The sequence below is a fragment of the Sphaeramia orbicularis genome, chromosome 7, assembly GCF_902148855.1.
Source record: "Sphaeramia orbicularis chromosome 7, fSphaOr1.1, whole genome shotgun sequence".
NCBI classification, from domain to species: domain Eukaryota; kingdom Metazoa; phylum Chordata; class Actinopteri; order Kurtiformes; family Apogonidae; genus Sphaeramia; species Sphaeramia orbicularis.
Window position 1 is genome coordinate 48,375,319 of NC_043963.1, and position 17,036 is coordinate 48,392,354.

General features: G+C 38.1%; 1 protein-coding gene across 1 annotated transcript in view; it reads right to left on the reverse strand.

Moving 5' to 3' along the window:
• vstm2la (V-set and transmembrane domain containing 2 like a) overlaps positions 1–17,036 on the reverse strand; it is a 90,878-nt gene that overhangs the window by 63,800 nt on the left and 10,042 nt on the right. The window lies entirely within an intron of this gene.

A 17,036-nucleotide genomic window follows, 5' to 3' on the forward strand; every position in this document is an offset into this window, starting at 1 on the left:
TGCAGCCAACAAACACACCGACAAAAAATATCATTTATTTGTATGCCGTTCTACCACACCAGCTGCGTGTAAGGGTATTAGTGTATGTGTCTGACTGTGTTCACACATTTCATTCTATACTGCCCACAGGTATCAAGCTGTCCAACTCAGCAGCCTTTTGTAAATACCACGCAGGGCCTCAAAGATGGCCACGAGCCTATTAGTTGGACATGCACGACAGAGTATGTGAATCACTGGCTGATGGTTAAAGCAAGGAAAAAGCAGGATTGGATTCAAGCAAGGAGTGTCTGTCGGTGTATGTGTAAGCTCCAAACAACACTTTGAGCGACTACAGAGGCACAGAAGTTAATTTGGCCGGAGTTTGGTTAATTGCAGAACCATCCGCTGGATATAGACTCCTTTACAGGCACAAAAAACCCCAGCATGCCTCTGTCCATATGCACCCAGTGTGTAGTGGAGAGGCTTTCCACAGAGGTGTAATTAGGCCCGGCCACTGCAGAGACGTTGTAATGGATAACCCTGTCTGCAAATGGCCAGGGGCACCACATGTAATTGAGGATACTGAGTCTATGTGCATGTGTATCTCACATGGGATGACAAAAAAAATGCCTTGCTGCGTGCTTTGTTCAGTTCTTACCCCGTTAGATGACATGTCCACTAGGCTTTAATGAATCTATAGGCATTTCACGTTAAGAGTGACTTTGATATATTTAGTTTATATCCAACAGACTGAGGCTCTCTTTTTATAGCACTAGTACGCTCAGTACCTTACAAGAACCATTGAGGAAATATGGTGGTAGAAGTGGTCAATAATATTTTTCCTTGATACAATTATGTGCTTTGTCTTTTTGGAACTGTAAAATTACTGAAACTCAGTTTACATCAATTAAAATAACATTGAAGTGCATTGTAGGGCAGTGCATGTAAATTAATATTATATTTTCTGTTTTCTGTCATCCCTTCACTTTATTCTCGTGCTTGCCGCTTTTATCTCATCTCATCTTATCTTATGTTGATATGAGTCGTTGCTATAGTTTACCTCAGGATGTGCAAATAGTCTAAGACATATCCACATAAGATGAATATTTATCTTAAGGCTCTATGAGTTTCAGAACATACAGCAGTAAGACCCACAAAGAGGAGGCACAAGCAAAGAATTGTAGGGTATATCCCCAACCTACAGCTAATTTTACATTTTAAACCCTCTGAGGCATTGCAAATAGGCTAATGGTGCATATTTTTAGGGGATATGGCTTCAACAAATAAGTGAGAAGAAAAGAAAGACAAACAGAAAGAGGAGTTACTCTGGAAGTTAACATCTGTAAGATGAAGCTAATGTCCAGGTAGTTAGCATATTACCTGTTTAGAGTTACTGCAAAAAAGTCACATTTAAAACCTTAGCCACACAAACTTGGTAAGTTGTACACAGTCTATTAAGTGATAATTTGTATTTTGAGTTTACAACTCATATAAAAAGTTAAACTAGTAAGAGGGAAACGGAAAAGGACAAACATAAAGTGATGGAGTTGCCTGGTAATTGTAAACTTAAAAGCTAAAGCTAATATCTATAAGATTAGTGCCTTAGCTGTTTGAGAAAAAAAAAAGAAGACAAATTTTAAATTCTTACTGACGGCGCAAATTCCAATTCAAGGAGTTAAGATAATATGAGGGAAAAGACGAAAGACAAATACAGTCGTGGAAAAAATTATTAGACCACCCTTATTTTCTTCAATTTCTTGTTCATTTTAAAGCTGCGGGAGACTTTCGTCACCAATTTTTCATCAGATCTGTAAAACTCCAGTCATAGCCTAAGTATCACGAATCCGTAAGTCTTTCTGTGATTACTCACCTGAATCTCTTCCCTCACGGTGAACAATTTCAAAGTGCCATCCACCATAAACAAACCATGTGTTTACAAACAGAGCCGGGAGGTATCTCGGGGATCTTCAGAATTTTGTCACGACGTGCATTGTGGGAAGCGGAGGCTCGTGCAACCGCGGAGCTTCAGCCGTTTCTGTGTCATGTTTGTTGCAGCTGCCGCTGCCAGGCAGAGCTCCACTTACTCCGCTTCCACGTTTCAGCCGTTTCCGTGCCGTGTTTGTTTCATCCATATAATATCATATGGTTGTGCTGCTGCTGCCAGGCGGCTGCGCGAACCTCCACTTCCCACAATGAAAAAACAACAGTCATATTAAAGCACTCAATGATAATGTGCTTTGCTGTGTTTGACTAAAACACTGTACTTAACAATACTTCAGCCACACTGTAAATATGGGCTCATTTTCACTGGATACCTAAAGTCTAAATGCATACAGCAAAAACATTATGTTATAGACTGAGATTAAATAAGATACCTCCCACCTCTTTCCAAGCTTGACAACACTGATCCAACTAAGTCAGTTTATGACACATTCACAGCTAGTGTTCTTTCCTGCAGACTGCATCACAATCAGGACTTGGCTCTAATTTGTGATATTTTTGAGGCTAAATTACAGTAAAAGTGTAAAAAATATTTCAAACAACCTTTCAATTGAAATACTCACACCTTGTAGACTGCTGTACGTGTTCAAAGCACGACTTTTTATGAGCTTTATAAATACAGTAATGCAACCTTTTCATTCTAACCTTGAAAACAGTGCTTCAAAAAATCATTGTGTAAATGTTTGCTTCAATGTCAGATGCATGAAAAGCTACGTTACATGGAGACACATTAAAGCCATCTTCAAAGTGTGTTCCTCTGTATGTTTGAAGTCATGGGATGCTGCCTGCAGATTATAAGATGGTCTGATTTCAAAGGACTGACACAAGGCAATATCATCACTGCATACAGAGCAGCAGGAAATAGTGTGTACTATGAGAGACAGTTGCCATGGTGAGGAATTGGTACATTAAAAGTGCAGGAAGCAGGAGAACAAAACAATTAATGCTCTATTTGTATGTAACTTTTAGATGGAGGGTAATGAATCATTTTTATTCATTCAGATTCAAATTACTTTATTAATCCCAGAGGAAATTATGTGTTAAAGCTGCTCCATGTAAGCATAAGAAAGAGAAAGAGTGTAGAAATTAGTTATATACATATACATATATTTATTAATATATATATATATATATATATATATATATAGAGAGAGAGAGAGAGAGAGAGAGAGAGAGAGAGAGAGAGAGAGAGAGAGAGCTCTAAATATACAGATATATCATATATATTAAAACACTAATAAAACACAATTAGCATAAGCAATTTGTACAACATGGACCAGTCAAATATTATCAATATGATAAGTAAAAGAAATATACATGAATAAGTGCGCAAAATGTTTCATACAGTTTGAAGAAGCTGTGTAGCTACTGTAGTGTACGTAGCTGTGTTTGAAATAGCATCAAACATTGAAAATAGATCCAAAGGCCCAGTCTGATGTCATATTTTTCTCTCTTCCTTTTTTACACTTCCTCAATGTTTGCTCCATTCAGGTCTATTTAACCAATCACATTTTGCTATTCTTTGTCATCCAATCGTCTCCCAGCTGTCAGACTTTAAACGGCCGATGTCAGCTGTCAATTCAGCATCAAAGCCACACCCCCCACCTTCACCCCCATTCAGTTTATCAGATCTCCACACCACCTGTGTGTCTAGACTCCATCAAGAGGATCCTCTGTTCTATACTTTGACATTTGCTTTGGCTCATTCTTTACTGTTCTGAAAGTGGTAGTAGAGCATTCAGAGAAAAGACTTCACACAGTGAAAGGTTTTCCTTTACTTATCCTTAAAATGACACTGTTAACAGGGTTTATCTCAGGTTTTCGAGAGGCCTGAGGTCCTAATCTGTCTGCAGGTAGTGGTTTCAGAGGAGTTTGGCAGAATTTAAGGAAATTTTAATCATTTTCATTCTCATTATTTTGTATATTTCTAAAAACAAACCTGACAATACTCTACTCAATATCCTCCTGAGGCCCAATTATGCATTTATGTCCTCTGTACTGGACAAAATAAATAAATAAATAAATAAATGCATACATTAAAGTATCTGAAAAAAACTAATGCATCATGCTGTTTCCAATCAAGGCAATTATTTAAAGGTCCCGTATTATGCAAATCTCACTTTGTGACAGTTTTCTTACAGTAGTGTGTGTTGCAGTAGCCTCATTATGAGGTTCGAATTTGAAAAATGTCTGTTTCCTCCCTGCCTTGCTACACCACATGTTGTGAAAATGCCTGCTCAAACGGCCGAGTTTGAGTTGGGTCCGCTTATGACGACATAAGCGGATTTAACTCCTCCCCTTGACTGTGCCCCCACCCTGGCAAAGCGAGCCCCGCCCTGGCAAAGTACCTCTTGGACAACAAACATGGCGAAGGCGAGACACGCAAGTTGTGGTGTTGTTGGCTGCACACACCAACACGATAGTTTGTTTTTGCTCCCCACTTCCGAGCCTCTCCGTAAAAAGTGGCTGGATTCTATCTGTGATGGTCATGGACCAAACAACATTCCCAAATGCTTGTATGTGTGTGCCCGGCATTTCACGGACGAGTGTTTTTTTAACATGGGCCCAGACAGCTCCGGCTTAGCACAAAGACTCCGAATCAAGAAGGACGCAGTACCAACGCTTTGTGACCCAAGTACAAGTGTGGGAGATGTAAGTTCTTCTCATTTTTTTTGTATCTTTACTGCATAACCCTACATTACGGATAAGCTGGTGGTTGTTGATATGTACGTCTAACGTTAGCATGGCAGCTAACATAGCTCGGTTACTGCTGCTAACGTTTGCGTCCCCGTTAACATGCACGAGCTGATAATATCAAGAGACATTCAACAGAACTACTGTGAACACGGGCCTTTTGTGGTTGGCATCAGTATAGTTAGCATCAAGCTTGTTAGTAGCTGCCTGCATTAGTGGCGGCGGGCGTCTTTCCGTGTCAGGTCCACGAACCCGACACAACACCGCCGTTTTCCGTCGGGGCTCAGTCACGCCTCAAGGCAAAGAAAGCCAGTGTTTGGAAAGACGTTCTGTCTGAAACATGTGTATGATGGCTTCACCGTCAACATTAGCGCGTAGTACCGCTAGCGTAAGCCGCGTCCTCTCCCAGAGAGGGGAGGGGGAGTGGGCGTGGACAGATGCGTTCATTTGCATACCCGGAAGCAGGCCCAGAAACAGACTGTTCTGAGGAGGGCTGGTGAGAGTGACTTTTTCGACCGCTGAAACTCTGAAAAAAGGATGATTTTGGGGCGAACAAACTTAAATACTATGTTTTTGGGCTTCTGAGACCTATATGACGTGACTGAAAAATAGCATAATACGGGACCTTTAATCTAAAAAAGCCAAAAAAAGCCAAAACTTCTACTAACTGGGTCTCAGGAAGATAAAGTCAAGTCACTTCAGCTCATCAAACCTGAAAATATAGGCTTCTGTATCTGGATTACCTTATATGTCATATAAAAAAAGTAACACGCTTACATATGTGTATATACATCATCAGCGTATGTGTGTATTAAAAATCCATATAGCTAAGTTTGGTATTTTAACAGTTTTGAGTTGTAAAATAGGCTACATGCATTTTGACCTTCGTTTGGCTTACTTTTCTCCACCAAACCACAAAACACTATAACTTATCCACTTTATGTTGCAGAAAACTCTAATAAAAGAATCTGTATGGTTTAGATATAATAGATCGAGACATGTAAGGTGTGATTGGACGTGATGCCCAAGTGAAATATTAATTCTATCTCATGTCTTAGGAGGATGAGACTGTGTGGACAAGGACTTCTTCCAGGATTCATGAAGAACAGGTTAATTTAAATTAAATTTGCTATCATTTATTTATATCGACACTATATTACAGATCAATATAATAGCAGTTTTGACAATTTTAGAGATAAAAACACTGACGTCTTCACTTTATTTGTTACTTCCTTACCGGCTTGCTCACTGCTTTTAATGAACTCCCCATCATCAGGAATTGTTATAATTAAATACACATAAAATCTCATTTGGACAGGTCTACTGCAGTGTGTGCTTGTATTGGCTTAACAAAAACATGTATATTGCAGAATTCCATCTAGTTTTTATCAACCTGTATGTACTTTTTATGCGCCCAACATATTCCTGGTCGAAAATCACTAATGGACTGAAACCACTGCATTGTAGCTCAGTTCAACGCAGACACAAACAACAACCCATTGTTAGATTAGGACATTTCCAGTCATTGTTATGGTAATGGGGCTCTGCCAAAGGCATATAATTTACCAGTGTGTGTGAAGATGCAAAAACACAGAGACCATCATAAGCAGCATCTTCTAGCCTTCTTGATATGAATATCGCTTTTTTTTTTATATTACATGGTAGCCAGTGATATGTATTTCAGTATGTCATTTAACTCCCAGTTGTACAGATTGTGAATTATTCACTGCAATGGACTGACCTTGTAATTGCACTGATGTTAAGTGATTAAAAAGCAAAAAGCTTTTTGTAGCATGATTCCTTAAAAAACAACAAATGGGCTTTGTTTTTTGTGTCGTTCTTAATTCTTGTCTTTCAGATTCCCTCTGGGCAGATGAAGCATGTTCTACTCCTATACAAAGGCTTGTGCTGCTTTTACTCTATACATGCAGCATCAGCCCTGAACTTGTAACAGGATGATTTTCTGATTACGATTAGAAGAAGCCATAAAAGACAGAGAAAAGAAAAAAAAAAATTGTCACACCAGCATAAAACCTAAAGATACATTTGTGTAGTCTGTAAAAAGAAGTCAAACACAAATCAGAGACTCTTCAGGGAACAATGATACTTCACTAAATTATGTGGCAGGCTGCTGGAGGCTGAGGAGCTCTTTGAGGCTGCAAATGACTGATCCTGGACCACAGATACATCACCCTCTTCGCCTGTCTTCTTCCTCCTCCTCCTCCTCCTCTTTTTTTCCTCCTTCAGTGAGACTGCCAACAGATGAATCCTGCCAAGTGCCTCCCCAGGAGAAGGGTGTGTGTGTGTGTGTGTGTGTGTGTGTGTGTGTGTGTGTGTGTGTGTGTGTGTGTGTGTGTGTGTGTCTAAATCTAAGAGTCTGTGTGCTTGTGAATGTGTTTCCTCTTTGATGGCAACGTTGGCAGTAATGTGTCTAATGGAAGATAAGCAACACTCTCTCAGACAAGTCTGCACAGCCAAGCACTTCCCCCAACATCATCATGCTGCGTGCAATAAAGGGAATACTCTATCCCCCTCCATTTTCTGGAACACACACATTCACGCCCATTTCAGTGTGGACAGGTTGTGTTTGAATGTGTTTAGGTGACATGATATTTGCTTACATTAATTTCCTGGATACTTTTGCATATCTGACCCCAACCTTAAACACACCTGTGTCCTAAAAGTTTATGATTAATGAATGTTGGGGCAAAATTCAGACTGTATGTATGTATGTGTGGGGTAGTCATAGCCTAAAAGGTTGGGGAAGCAGCTTTTGACCAGAGGATCACTGGTTGAATTCCCCAGACCAGCAGAGAAATTGTTGATTGATGTGCCTTAGAGCAGTGGTTCTCAACTGGGGGGTGCAAGCACAGGACGGGAGGGGGAAAAAAAATCACAGGCTCACTAGCTATTAGTACAAAGGAGATGCAGCAGATTCCCCTCATGTCGAAATACAAGCGGTTGGACAATTACAGTGTAGGGATGCCACAATACCACTTTTTTCCAGACTAAGTACAAGTACAAGTACTTACATTTGATTACTTGCCAATACCGAGTACAAATATGAGTACTTAATAATACCATTACAGTTCTTAGTTACTTTTGAAAATGTGCTTTATTGTCGTTGTCATTAGTCTGACTGGAACAAAGTGCTGCTACTGACATTTAATGCGTTGGAATGAGCGTTTCTCAATTAATCCACCAGAGGGCGTCGCTTTTAATTAATCATACTTGCCAAATACCACAAAGAGGAGTAAAGTTTATGAGAAGAAGAAAGTCACTAATAACAAACATGGCGACAACAGGAGGTAACACTAATGTGGATACTAATGTTGATACTGATGAGGGTAGTTGTCATAAATGTCAGTAGTTTTTCATTAACTCGCACAGTTGCTCTTTGAAAAGATCTGCTACCGCCGCGGTTGCCAGTGGTACTGCTTCTCTGTCTGGGTACGCACAGAGCCTTATAAGATAATATGATGATCTCTATATGGCTCAGAGCTAACCACTAACTCCCAGAAAATGGACAGAATTACATATGAAATGTACGCAGAGGACGGACAATACGCTCCATCTGTATCTGTCTGTCTTTAACGAAACTTGCAGTCACTGTTACTTTTGTCACTGTCATTTATTTTGAAAAATGTCCACTCTGCTGACATTACTCCTCAGCCGAAAACCTGCTGCACTATGAGGCAAACGTCACGCTGCTGTCAAGTGGTATCGGTGTGTTTGTATCGGAGCACTTTTACGAGTATGAGTATTAATACATGTGCTCAGTATCGGACCGATACCTGATTCTGGTATCGGTGCATCCCTATTACACTATTTCTCAACGGAGGCGTAAGCTCCGATGTATGAGGCACATACTTCATACAGTGTGTGGTGTGTTGGTGTGCTAATGATAGGTTCAAATCAGAAGGTCAATTTTAGTGTGTATGATGCATGTCCACATGTAAAAATATGTACTGACAAATAACAAAGCTTCTATTAAATGGTAGTCATTGGTCTGTCAGTGTCATTGTGAAGCCTGAATTTTGGTGTTCTGGTCATCGCCATCTTGGACTTTCAGAGCCAAAAGTGACTATAATTGGACAAAAGTGTGGGGCTAGTAGAAGAGGGAGGGGTAAAAACCTGCACTTTGTCTCAAATTGTGCACTTTCACACTTACCCATACCCCTACTATTTGGATTATATAAATGTGTTTATCATTAAAGTTTATTGTCAGTACCTAGATATACAGTGAGAAGAGTCAAAATGTTGAATGTGGGAGCGCAAAGTCTTTTCATCCTCAGTGATTGCTATCTTGGTTGGATAGCGGAAGGTTAGGAACCATAAGATGGTGGAGGAAACTGTAATTGCAGCAGTGGCAGCAAAAACTGATAAGTACAAATCTGTAGTCATTCAAAAAGACTTAATATGATATAGAAGTCAGAAGTACAGTCATGGCCAAAAATTTTGGCATTCATTCACTCATTATCTGAACCCGCTATATCCTCACTAGGGTCATGGGGGTCGCCTGGAGCCTATCCCAGCTACTTAAGGGTGAAGGCAGGGTACACCCTGGACAAGTCGCCAGTTCATCACAGGGCTGAACATATAGAGACAAACAATCACTCTCACATTCACACCTATGTGCAATTTAGATTGACCAATTAACCTATCAGTGCATGTCTTTGGATGGTGGGAGGAAGCCGGAGTACCCGGAGAGAACATGCAAACTCCACACAGAAAGGTCCCACCCCCGTCGACTGGTGTTGGAATTGAACCCAGGACCTTCTTGCTGTGAGGCACGAGTGCTAACCACTGCACCACCGTTTTGGCTGTGACACAATTTTGGATTGGTTCACATTCTGTTTTGTAGCTTTACTTTTTTTAAAAAAAATTCCACAATTCTGAGGTAAACTGAAGAACAACTACACACTTTTTAAAACTTTTATAGGCAAATATATCACATATATACAGAGTCAATTTAAGTCACTTCAGATACTTTTGACCACAACTGTACATGTTGCTGAATCGCGCAACAGGCATATATTCTGGTGAGCGGTAAAGGTGTGCTGATTAACCACAATTAACCAAAGCAGCAAGTATACTGTCTGTACAGTGAACTGCAATTAAGTAAGTAATGGACGTAACAGAAACTGACCCAGCTAGCTCTGTTAGCAACAGGTTAGCCTCAGCTGCTTCATAAATGTTAACACATTGTTAACACGTTATCGTTGTGTCTGATTACAGTTATGTCAACCTCATGTACATGTACACATGCATTACTGCTAACTACACTAATTAGCAGGTTAGATGACAGACCATATACACTAAAATCAATTAATGCCAACATGAAGTAAAGCAGACAGTGATGACAGCCTGGTGTTGTAATGGTAATGAACTTTTTTCTTTGATGGTCTTATTAGTGCAACCCAGTGGAGCACAACATCTAATTATATATATTTTAATTCTAGATTAGTTATACAGCTGTTATATAAAAGGAAAAAGGTATATATTGTCTATTACAGCAATGAGACCAAAATTGCTTTGTACCAGGACTTACACATGTTTATTTCTGCTTTAAAATTGGACATTTTACCTCGGGGGTCTATGTAGAGCTGAGGTCCCCCCCCCCCCCCCCCCGGTGCCTCATGGGACTATTAACTTAAGTGACACTGTTATGAGCCAAGAAAGTCACAGTTTGTGGCAAAGATAGTAAAACATCTAGTTTTGGGCTAAACAACTCAGTGGATGGAATCTTTTATCACATACCACCAAGCACCCACTACCTTGGCACATTTTAACTTAGAGCAGAGTGAAAAAATATAAAAGGAGGTGAAATCACTACAAGTCTGGACAGCAAATCTCAACAGACCTTTTTATTTATAAATGTTCACAGTCAGTTCAACAGTTTTAATCCAAACTGTGACTTTGAACTGTAAAATTATCTTATAAATTGAACATTGTTCATATAAAACACAAATGGGATTAAATAAATAAATAAATAAATAAAACTGACTTATCTTTCACCATTTTGTTCATGATCTGAGTTTTTATTTTCGAAACAAGTTGTGTTTATCATTTAATCCAAAAAAGCAGTTTGTTGCTGCAACATTTTTTTTTAATCTGTGTTGGATTATGGAGATGTTCTGTACATGAAAGCTTCTGCTCAATGTCTTCAGATGGCTGACACTTTTTCCTGTGCTTCTCTGAAGTTCAATAATAAATGTAAAGTTGGACACACTACTGTGAGTTCTACTCTGGGGCAGGAAGTCCCACTCTAAATGCCAAGGATCAGCCACTGGTACATGTTTATATATAAGACAATACTTGGCCTCCTGCCTTTCTACATTTGTACATTAATTCCGCAAAGAAATTGTGACTTATTCTCTCCATACAAATGATCATTTGTTGCTTTATGCCTGAACAGGGCTTTTGTTTATTCTGCACCTTATGCATGGAATCTGCTGCACACAAGACTGGAAGCGGAGTTAATTTCATTGAGTGCTTTTAAATCCAAAATGAGAGTTCTTGAGGCCAAATTCACCACTTACAGTTGTTTTTCTTAATCTGCTTGTAAAAATTATTATTACTTATTTATTTATTCTAAAATGTGTCTATTATTTGTGTTTTAATGGTTTAATCTTGTAACTGTGCTTTATATTTACTGTTGCCTTTCTTGGCCAGGACTCCTTTATAAAATCTTCATCTCAAATAAAAGTTAATTAATTAAATAAATAAATAATGTTCTGAATTAAGGGCCCACCATGAAGGGCAGGCCATGGGGTGTGGGCCTGACCATGGGGGCTATGCTGCTTTTGGAGCTAGCCTCCGGTGGCTGTATTGTCTTTCATTTCCATCTGTGGTGGTCTCCACTTGGTCGCTCCATGTCACTGACAAATTCATGTCCCCATAATGTCATAAATCCATGGTCACACAGACACACATGCATAGAGACTACACTTAGTGAGTGAGAGTTTGGATCATACGTTTCAAAGCTTCCTTTATCATCTCTCACACACAGTCCGCAGAGCTTCACACATATGCAGACAAACACACACATGCACAGTTGGGATGATGAGAACCGGAGATGATTTTCAGTCATGGAGCGACACCTCAGAGGAAGTCAAACTTTGGATCACATGCTCAAAGCTGCACACAATCATTTCTCCTCCAAAGTACGTCCGCACACACACTCGCATAGACACACACCAGTGAAGTGCTTTCCGAAAGAGCGAAGGACGAGCGAAGCAGACGGCATTTATGGAGAAAGACAGAGAGAGAGAGAAAGAGAGAGAGAGTCCTTGACTGCCAGCTGACCCCGCTGCTTGTTTGTGCCGATTTTGAAGTGAGCGTTCTGATCGAGGGGGAAGGATAGGAGAGGATTTTGAGTTTATTACACACAACGCTGTGAGTGGTGACAGGCGAGGGGAAGTAGGAGGCGAGGAAGATGGAGGACGACGGAAGGGCTGAGTCCACACTGTCAAACAACCATGGTGAAACCTGAACGGCTGCCAGGTTTCTTTAAGGGTTACTCTTCCTCCAGAGCCACGGAAAAGACAGACAGCATCACCTACAGCTTCACATTTTAAGTCAAAATCTTACAATGGATAAAGTTCTAGCAGTCTTTCTGTTTTTGACTGCATAAGTTTTGACTCGTATGGTTAAAGCAACAAACACTTATGGTGACTGGATAAAGTGTAACCAATTGTGTCTGATTTTAATGCCGGAATTTATATGAAAGTATATAAAAATATTATTTGTGTTTTTGCAGATGTCATATTAAGTGCAGATTGTTAATGTGACTAAAGCACATAAAAGAGGTAGAAATATGGGTATGATGCAAATTTGCAATCAGAGGCATGATGGTCAAAAGTAAGGAAAAAGTAATAAAAACTGATTTTCTGTCTCAGCAGATGGAGATGGTTTTATTGAAGCCACAACATTATTTTCAGTGTCCTGACAAGATATGTATTGAATATACCTGAACCTTCACTGGGGGAACATATACGCTATCTCGACTGATTCTGTAATGGAAACGGTTTGTGATAGTTGATGTTTAGGGGCTAATGCATTGTAGTGTGCCGGAGTCATTCAGATTTTAGAAGAATTTTGTACATCAAGTCATTTTATTAAACTTTATTCCTGAAATTGAAGACGTTTCCCATGTTTTAAAGACCATAATTAATGTAAAATACAGTACAAATTAGTAAGGATACAATTTTTCTAAATATATTCAAGTCCGACTACTCACAACTTATAGATTGTATTATAGATAGGGTTGGGCAATATATCAAATTGTTTTTTTAAATTGACTTTTCAATCGAGCTTTTTAATCAATGTGAAAAAGGTTTAAATCATAGTGCTTCCCCTTGTGATTTTTGTTGCTCAACAAACAAGTCCAACTTTTTTGGCTGTTACATTTTCATTGTGAATGTGCTTCTCCACTCCCTGTCTACCAGTATTTATTTTTTAATAAACAACATATATTGACTCCTTTGCGAATGCTGCTTTTGTCATCTTTGGTTGATATTTCCTTTCCACAGCATATACATATATACATATACATTAATTAAAGAAATAAGTCTTAAGAGTCATTATTCACCTTGAGTTCATGTAGTCTGAAAACAATTATCTAAAACACTAAAACAAACACCATTATTATTATTATTATTATTATTATTATTATTATTATTATTATTATTATTATTATTATTATTATTAATTACCCAGCTCTATATGTAGAATGTAATTATGTAATTATATAATATATATTATATAATGTAATATTATGTATTATAGTAATGCAATATAAATGATATTTGGCTACTGCTCAGCCAAAGAATTCAACTTAAAGGCATTTAAGAAGTGATTGAGTAACTGGATTTAGCTTTGAAAAATCACTTCCATCCAACACTCAAATACAAATGAGTTGAAATTAAACCAATTTAGAGACTGTTGCAGCTTTTGACAAACATACATTTTCAGTTGGAAGTCATTTAAGTCATAACAGGTACGGAAAAATCAGCTGAGGTTTAATTCAACTGATGAAACCTGACAACAGAGGCTTTAACAAAATGAAACACTGTTTTTATTTCTCATCTGCTCACTCTGTTACAATAGCGTATTAGGGCCACATAAGAAAATAAAAACACTTGTCACTACGAGAATAAAGTCGTAAAATATTGGGATAAAACCCGAAATTTTATGAATAAAGTCGAATACAAAAAGAGTCATAATTTTACGAGAATGAAGTCCTAATATTATGAGAATAATATTGTCATATTTTGACAGTAAAAACCAGACGTGATGACATCAGCTGGATTGATGCCAAAATAAGCCACTATACGTACAAGGGGCGGGGTTTGTTGTGCTTGGCACCACTTGTCACTGCCTGTTTTTAAATTACGTTATTCTCGTAATATTACGGCTTTATTCTCAAAATACAATGACATTATTGTCATAATGTTACAACTTCATCCTTGTAAAATTATGGCTCTTTTTATATTCAACTTTATTCTCATAAAACTACCATTATCCATGTCCTCTATCGTGTAGAGGACATATAATTACGTGCCTTTAGTCTTTAGTGACCACATCGCTACAAGAGAGCAACATGGTCATACATATGTAATATACTGATGTTTAAGTCCTGACATAACCAAGCAAAGTGCAGAGGGAAAGCAGCGCTACAGTAATCATTTCTCAGCTCTGTGTAGTTGGTGCCAGGCTGCCCTCCAGCACTTGTCTTCGCTGTAAGGAGTATATACTGAGGTCAGGACCTAAATACATTGGCTCTACCTACTGCTGAGCACCAACAAGCTTTAAAACTGTCAACCTGTCCCTCTGTTCACTGCTCCTTCTCCTGTCTCTCCTCAACATTAAGACACTTCTCTGCTTCTTCCAGTTTTATATCTGCGTGAACCGACAGCGAGAGGGAGAAACCACAGACAAATTTATCAAATATGAAACAAAACATAAGCTACACACATCCCACACTGGACAGAATATCATCTACTGACAAATATCATATCCATATACAGAGGAGGAATGTGTTTTCAGAGCTGCATCTCATTATTTCATCATTCATTAAGCTTATTTGATCATCATTTGTCAAAAGGGGAAATGCTAATTATTCATTCATTATTTATTAATTAATTCAGTGGGTTCATTTGCTTTGTCTGTCACAGGCTAGTATTTACACTGAGATTAAGAGGCAAATCCTCACATCTGAGAAACCAGAGGATGGTTTTCATGAACAAATCACTCAATTATTTGAGTATTCATGGATTGATTTTTGCTAGGCTAATCATTTTAGTGCATTTTAACAATTATAGGGAACTGTCGGGGATGTTTTACATATCTACTGCATGTAAACAGGCTTAAAAAAAACAAAAACAAAAAAGTTAACCCATAAAGACCCAGTACTACCTTTGTGGTGGTTCCCAAATGAATTTTTATCTCTAGCTTTTCTTAAGTGATTTACCAACATTTATTATATATTATATATTAATATTACCCTCTCTATTTTGCATTTTTCTGTGTAAATTGGGTATTTTCCTGTATTAATTCACTGATTATGTATATTATCATAAAATCTCAGAATAAAGTTGAGGGAGAAAACTGAAGAAAAAGTGACTTTTTCAGCAGATATCACTCACTCAATGTAAACACAAGCGTCTCTATCCACTGTCATTTGTCACACTCCATGGGTTTTACAAGTGAATCAATGTTGTAGAAGATGACAGTGTTTACATGAAAAGATGACAACCCCTATTTTACCTGAATTAATTCAACATATTGGTAGGTTCTGTGGTTCAGAAGTTATTAAACATTTTAGATTGGTAGATGTTTTTTCTTACCAGTGGATATTTCGGTCTTTGAGGGTTAAAGTAAATCACATTAGCAGCAATTACATCAACAACCTCTTCCATGTTCTTATGGCTGATGCATGCAGCTGGAAACTAAAGCCTATTTCTGTGTGAGTTTCAATTCTGCAATATTCATTTTCTTTATAAGCACTGACTGGTCCCAACATGTAGCTTTAAATATTAGTGATTTGCTTATTTCTGTGTTAGTACTGGATTACATCCACTTGTGACCTACAATAGTTCAGTTCCACACTGATCGTATCAATACTTCCCCAAAACGGGTTTTCCACAACTATAATCAATCCTATATTTATTAGGCTTGTGGTAAAAAGAAGTTAGGAAATGTGTTGACAAGTCTCTGGCACATACCTTTAATATAACTTTACAATTACATTTCTGAAAAACTGAAAACCATCTATGTTCTCGTTTCTACATGAGTAAAAATGTCATCAGTTAAGCACTTGAAAGATATTAAACGACTCTTGATGGCTGAGTATATCCTTAAAACACTGCAACTGAAAGCTCCATTTGTAACGTACATTACCTGAATATGCACTGAAAAAGTCAAACTGTGTCTTATTTGACAATCTAAACAAAATAAACCCCAAAGAATGCAATAACGATAATAGCTGGTCATTTGAAATTTTCACAACATAAAAATTATGTTGTAATATACAATCGCATGATAATAATTAGCAGGATTGTTTTAGTTTTCAGCCTAATTCCTTAGTATCTCTGTGTTTGGAAGGGTAAGGGTAGAACATATGCTGCATTTACTATAGGTCCATGTGAACAAAATAATAAATGTATTGTTATTATTAGCACTAACCTCTTGAAATAAATGCATGAGGAGTCTTCATGACTAAGCTAACAGTTGAAAAAAACAGAATACAGCTGTGTATTAATGATACAGTTTTCTCAAAAAGTAATGTTTCTTTAAATTTACTCTGTTTTGATATAATAATCTTTGAACTGACTGAGTTTTTATGAACAACTACATGGTCAGTAAATTAAATATAGGAAATACGTGATTTTCACTGAAAAAATGCAAAGGATATGATCATAATAAATGGTAATAAATCACTTGGTAATGGTTAAATGTAGAGAAAAATCCATTTGGAAGTCACCACATCGAATAGTCCTGGGTCTTTATTGGTTAAACATATGTAATGTTCATATCTAGTCGCGGCTGAGATGTTCGACTGAACCTCCACCACCATCAGAACAGATCTGAGCTGTGAGTAAGAGGGAGATGAGGACATTTGGTGTGTGATTCTGCAGAAGACACAAGTAAACCCCACAAGCTGCTGCTGAATGTTTGCCAGTGATACCGCATTGGCCACTGTTAAATTTTTAATAGTCTAACAGTAGTGTGACGTCATTGCCTTAGTGCTCCAGTTTGCTTTTAGTGGAAGTCTTCCCCTCCTCCCTGTATCATTAGAGAAGGACATTTACTGTGGTAAAAACAGGTCTGTAAAAGAGGCCCGGCTATTGCAGACTGTG